Source organism: Pinus tabuliformis, chromosome Q (genome assembly GCF_031772625.1).
Source record: "Pinus tabuliformis cultivar Carrire ecotype Pingquan chromosome Q, CPIR1, whole genome shotgun sequence".
Lineage (NCBI taxonomy): Eukaryota > Viridiplantae > Streptophyta > Pinopsida > Pinales > Pinaceae > Pinus > Pinus tabuliformis.
Window position 1 is genome coordinate 571693228 of NC_142296.1, and position 6000 is coordinate 571699227.

Here is a 6000-nt window from a genome sequence, read left to right on the forward strand (position 1 = left end):
ATAGAATGAAACAATAGGCAGATAAACATCGCAACGAAAGAAGTTTTGATGTAGGTGATTGGGTATTCCTACAGCTACAACCATATAAAAAAATGTCCCTCAAGCAAGCTAAGAAGGATAATAAGTTATCACCAAAGTATTATGGTCTGTACAAGGTGTTGCACAATATTGGTACTATGTCATACAAATCGAAGTTTCCTGCAGCTTCCCAAGTGCACCAAGTTTTCCATGTTTCATGTTTAAAAAAGGTTATAGGTGACAAGCTACCAGTTTAAAAAATCTTGCCAGAAATTGACAAGGAAGGAAAAATCATATTGGAACTAGAAGAAGTCACAAAAACAAGAATTGGATAGCTACGAAATCGATAAATTTCATAGTATGTCGTTAAGTGGAAGAACTTATCTGCTAAAGATTCCTCTTGGGAGGATGAGAATTTTATACAGAAGCATCTAGAACTACTCAAGCTTTGAGGACAATGCTTTTCAGAAGGAGAGGGGCATGTTAGGTCCCTATAATTCTAGTGATTCCCCCATTACTATTGTTGTTGTATCCCTTATTGTTATTATTGTGCCCCTATTGTCCCCATATTGTTATTAGTGTGACCCATAGAAACCCACTATTTTTATTATTGTGCCCTTATGTTATTACTATTAGGTCGGCTTGATTATATTGTGACCCCTTAGAATCCTATATATAGAAGGGAGGTTTAGTCATTTGTTTCATCCAAGAATTTTTCATTTGTGTAATGTAAAGGAGGTTACCCCCTCGAAGATGCTGAATTCTAAGGCGTTGATCTATCTTTTCTATCTTTTTGTGAGCTGGTTTCCTAACACTTGGTGTCTGATCCTTCTTCTAATTGTCATGGTATTTGTTTGGATTTCTTGTAGATGCTTTATTTAATTTTCTTTGGTTAGCTGCTGCCAGCTCTTTACCTTTGCTTTGATTTCCTTGAGGATTTATTTTTGGTTGAGTATCCTTCTGCTATGATGTCCTTTTCTGAATGGGAGTGATTGGGACATCTCTATTTCTCAAGGAATATTGCTTCTGCTGAGAGCTGAGTGCATTTAAGTATCCTATTTGATAATCATCGGATTGAGTTTCCAATGCATTGTCATTTTCCAGTATGTAGTCTTCATCCTTAGGATCCTCCATCTCCTCGACATACTTCTCATTTTCAGTCAAGAAAATGGGATGGTAATATTCCCTAAAGAAGTGATTTTCCTCAACAATTGGGTCTATTTCGTCATCAAAATCTCATTGAGCATAGTTCTGCTGCAAGGGTGTTCGAATTGGCTGCTGAGATGTCGATGCTTTAGAAGATTTCTGCTCTCTCTGTTTTATCTTGTATTGAGGTTGCTGCTGGTTTCTAAAGTTTCAATTTCTAACTTGTGGCTCCTAAGGTCTATCTGAATTTATCATCCAATCTACTATTCTTTCCATGGTTTTGATCAGTGCATCTTGTTTAAGATTGGTGGAAGAAGAAGGTTCTTCTTTGATGGTTACTTTCTTTTTCAGTTTCTCATGTTTCAACTGAGACTTTTTAATCATCAAGTTTGCTTCCACACTTACCACATTATTTTGCATTTCTTCCATAGTTGGAGGATCTCTTTCCCTTAGTTGATAAGCCATCTCTGGATCAAAAACATTCAGGTAATGTTGAAGTGCCAAATTGAGTGGAGGTTTCATGTTATCCAGAACAGAATTGTAGATTTTATTAAACCTTATAGTGAACTCTTGAACCGTCTCGTTAGGATTACTTTTCAATGTATTGTATTTCACCAAGACCCACAATAGATTCTTATTTTCCCACCACCTGGCTAAGAAAAAATCATTTAACCTTTGAGGAGTATCGATAAAGCATGCTGCCAAACCACAGAACCATTTTTTCACATCTCTAGGAACACTTTGGGCCATTAGTCTCATTTTAGCATCATCTTCATCAACCTCCTCTGAGTCAATGAAATCAGCCATCTTATCAATATGTTGTTGTGTTGTGAATCCCATGCTGTCATCAAAATGAGGAAGTCTCTGGCCATAGGTCTGAGGTAAATCTTCCAACTGACCAGGTAATACTAAGGGTGCAAATCTCACCATGACTCCTGGGGAAAGGTGAATGGGAACTACAATGGGTTGAGTTGGCTGGGATGAAGATGGAGGTGGCGATATGGATGTTTTTGGAGGTGCAGTAGGGGGTATGGTAGAAGATAAGCTTGCAAGTTGATACTAGATATAGGATTTTTCCGTAGTAATTTGTAATTGATCAGCTAGGATTTGAAGTTTCTCAAAATTATACCAAACCTCGTGCTCTGTGATGTAGCATAAGGTTGATAAACAAGGACTTTGAGGTGGGTAGGTATGAATCAAAATTTTTGGGTAAAATACTTCCTCCGTAAGACAAGACTTAGACTTCTCATGAAATAACGATATCTCAAATTTAATGTCAAAAGGAATATCCTCAACACTAAGTATCTGATCTGGCAAGGAAGTGGTCCTTTCCAATTTTGTGCTTTTAGTCTCAAGAAAAAGGACTTCAGGTTTTCTTAACAATCTTTTAGGAACACCAACTGGAGAAGGAGGATTTAGGTCAAGGTTTGGCCTGGTATATCTTTTCGGAGCCAGTATCTTAACAAGGTCACAAACTATGTGAGACCTAGGACTTTGAGCTGAAGGAAGATATCTTCAAAGGAAAGTCTTCAATAGAGAAATGTTAAATTGGTAATGATCGAGATCTTACCAATGGAATGAAGTCTGATCGAACTTGTGAGTTGTAACCTTCTTCACTTTTTGAACAAGATCTGATTGTCTTCGACTGAATCAGTTGGATCAGGATGCATAATTTTGCCTTGTTTTTCTCCAGCTCTACAATCTTGACACTACAATTACAAAATCAACCTTTATGAAGCTTAGTTTCATCATCTAGAGGACTAAAATCCAATGAGAACTAGTCATACACCTAGGGAAAATGAGCCTTTCATTCCCCGCCAATGACGCCAGTATGTTATCACTCCTTCGGATCTCCAAGGCTGAGGAAGAGTCCAGCTAAGGTAACCACATACCAATCTTTTGACTTGGTAGCTAGCCCTACCAAGCCAGAGGGGGCTCTCTCCAAAGGATCACAACTAAGAGGGCTAGATAGATTTGGGTTTTAGGCTAGATATAAAGTGTAGAGGGTTGTTTGATTTTGATTTTGATTGGGATAGTCATTGGATGAGTGAATTAGGTCAGAGAGTGAACTAGGTCAGGGCAAAAAAGAATCAGAATTGCAGACATTTGATGGGGAAAGGTAGGCAAGTTACTTTAACACTTTTTAGTATAGTGATGAAATGGTTTATACTAGCAAGGTGCTAAAAAGATCATGAAAACCATGAATTCTCTTTAAACTGAAGAAATGAAACAATTTATGATGATTTTCCCAAAATAGAGCATAGAAGATGAATTTTTCTTATCACGCCTTGAAAATCAAACATATTTAAAGTGAAATGGATCATGAAAGGTACACAATATTCACACATATGTAATTAAGAGGAAACAATATCAAAATACCATGCCACATGAATCCCACCAAAATCGCTGCAACTCATCCAATATATTTCATGCCAAAGTCTGAAACACTAGTACAACATCCAATAGAGTCCAACCTGTAGAATGACTGAAATATTACATGATATAGGCCTCAAAACCAACTCATCCTAGCCTCATGGGTCGAATCCATGATAGGAGGAGCAGTTACAACAAAAACTGAACTAATAGCTAGAGTGTAGGGTGGTCAAAGTGACTCATCCCTAACTTAAGTGAACTGATTCATTACAAGTCATGGAGACCATTTACCTAATGTACTTACCCCAGGTAACAACAAAAAAATAATAATTACATCAACCACATCAATTACATCAGTAAAACATTGATTTCCCATAGGTAAAAATCAAATTTGGAGAGAAAGAGTGAAAAACTGGGCCAATTGTCAAACGCGCAGTGCGAGTGTCAAACATGAAGTGCCATCTTCAGACCCACTTTTGCCTACCTTCCTAGTGTCTAAATTGAGCCCAAGATAGAGAATTGGAAAGCTTATCTTGTCTAGTTTCCAGAAATTCCCTTGGTTTTCAAAATGGGCTTGATTTGACCCTCCAAAAATCCATTCTTCCAAGACTACTCAAAAGCATAGCGCCTAGTCCAGAAATGAGGCAGAAACATGATTTTTAGGTAGTTGTTTTACCAAGGAGATGATATGAAATTGCCTCAAAAAGGACAAGAAAGACAATATTACAAAAAATGAATTGAGAGTCTTCAAAATTGGTCAAGGAGCTGATGTTTGCTGTGGCTAGGCATGGAGTGAAGCCTCTGCAGGTATATCAAGATTCTTCCTTCTTGGTGAGTTAGGGTTTCAATTTTTTTCCTAGCAGCCTTGAGCTTTGCCCTAGCTATTTGGTTTCTTTGACAATAATACTTTGCCATCTTTCTCTGAATGTTAGTGTCCCTTTTAGCTTTGTGTAGTATCTTTTCATAATTGTTGTTCACACTCTCAAGCCAATGCCCTTGGTTCTCATTGATCATTTTGGCAAATTGTTCATTTAGGGTGAGCTCATTAGCTAGTTCAGCCTCTTTCTATTTTTCTAGCTCCAATGCTCTTTTTAGGCATCTGGTCCTTGGCTTTCTTCTTGGCACCTGTTCCTCCAACTAGTCACTATATTCTCCATATGATTCATCAAGTAAAGCCTTATCCTTTTCAAACTTCCTCTTTACCTTGATGAGCTGAATCTCCATGAGCTCATGTTGGGTCTCAAACTGCTTGTTTTCCTGCTCATAACATGAGATGATGTATTTTTCCCTCTATAAGTTGACCTGGAGCTCCCTGATGAGTGCATCCTTTTCTTTGATGACAATTCTTGTGCTCTCATTGTCATCATGCTCACTTAGGTCAACTAAGCCAAAGTCCTACTCTGTCTCATGGAGGTCCTCCTCCTACTTCTGGATCTCTGTCTCTGTCATCTTTTCCTTTCCCTTCTATACCTGCTTTGATAATGAAGAAGGCAAGGCCCCTCCCACAATCTGTGGGGAAAACACTTGCCTATGTCCTCTTTGATAAGTATGTGTCAAAGTGCCCAAATCATCCCCTTTAGGCTTGATGACCTCACCCTATTCAATGTTATCTTGCTCTCTGATTTCACCTATGTTTGGTGAATGAATATGCTCATGGAATGGTGATGATGGAGGTGATGGTGAGACTAACTCATTAGATGAGGATGAATGATTTATGGGCTGAGATGGAGGAATGGAGGTGGAAGGATGAGACGATGAAGGGATACTTTGGACATTCTGAGTAGATGAATGAGTGAATATGGGATTAGCCATGAAGGTACTCCATGCATGTTGAGTTCCTTGAGATGATAAAAGACTATGATTTTAATGAGGGAATGATGAAAAATACTCTTCATTTGATATTTATACTCCCTCTTTTGGGCAATGTAGGCCATCTTCTCAACTCTTCGGAAAAGATAGTAGGGTATATTGAGCATTTTTACCCTAGTGAAAGGTTTTAAAATCCGGATGTGATAAGAGTAGAGCCTAGAAAATCTACCTTCACATGAAAAATATTTCATAATAATCTTCATCATTGGCGCATATCTGTCAAGGAGGTGTGAAAAAGGAAAATAGCGCCTTCTTTCTTTTCGGTACCTTGAATTCATGTAAGGCTCATAATAATGTCTCTCCGAATCACCTTGTTTAAACCATTTCTCCTCAACATCTAGGATTCCAGTGGCAGCTGATATAATGGTAGTAGATAAAGTAAAAGTGATACATACTAGAGTGACTTGGTTGTCTTGGAGTTTAGATATGAAGAGCCTAGTCAACTCAGGATGATGTTGTACCGCTTGAACTTGCTCACAAAAATCATAACAGCCTAGATATTTGAAGGATGTCATAGTCATAGTGTAGGTTTTAACCCACGTACAGAAATTACCTGCATACGAATTCTAAAACACAGAAAATAAAAAATGCGAG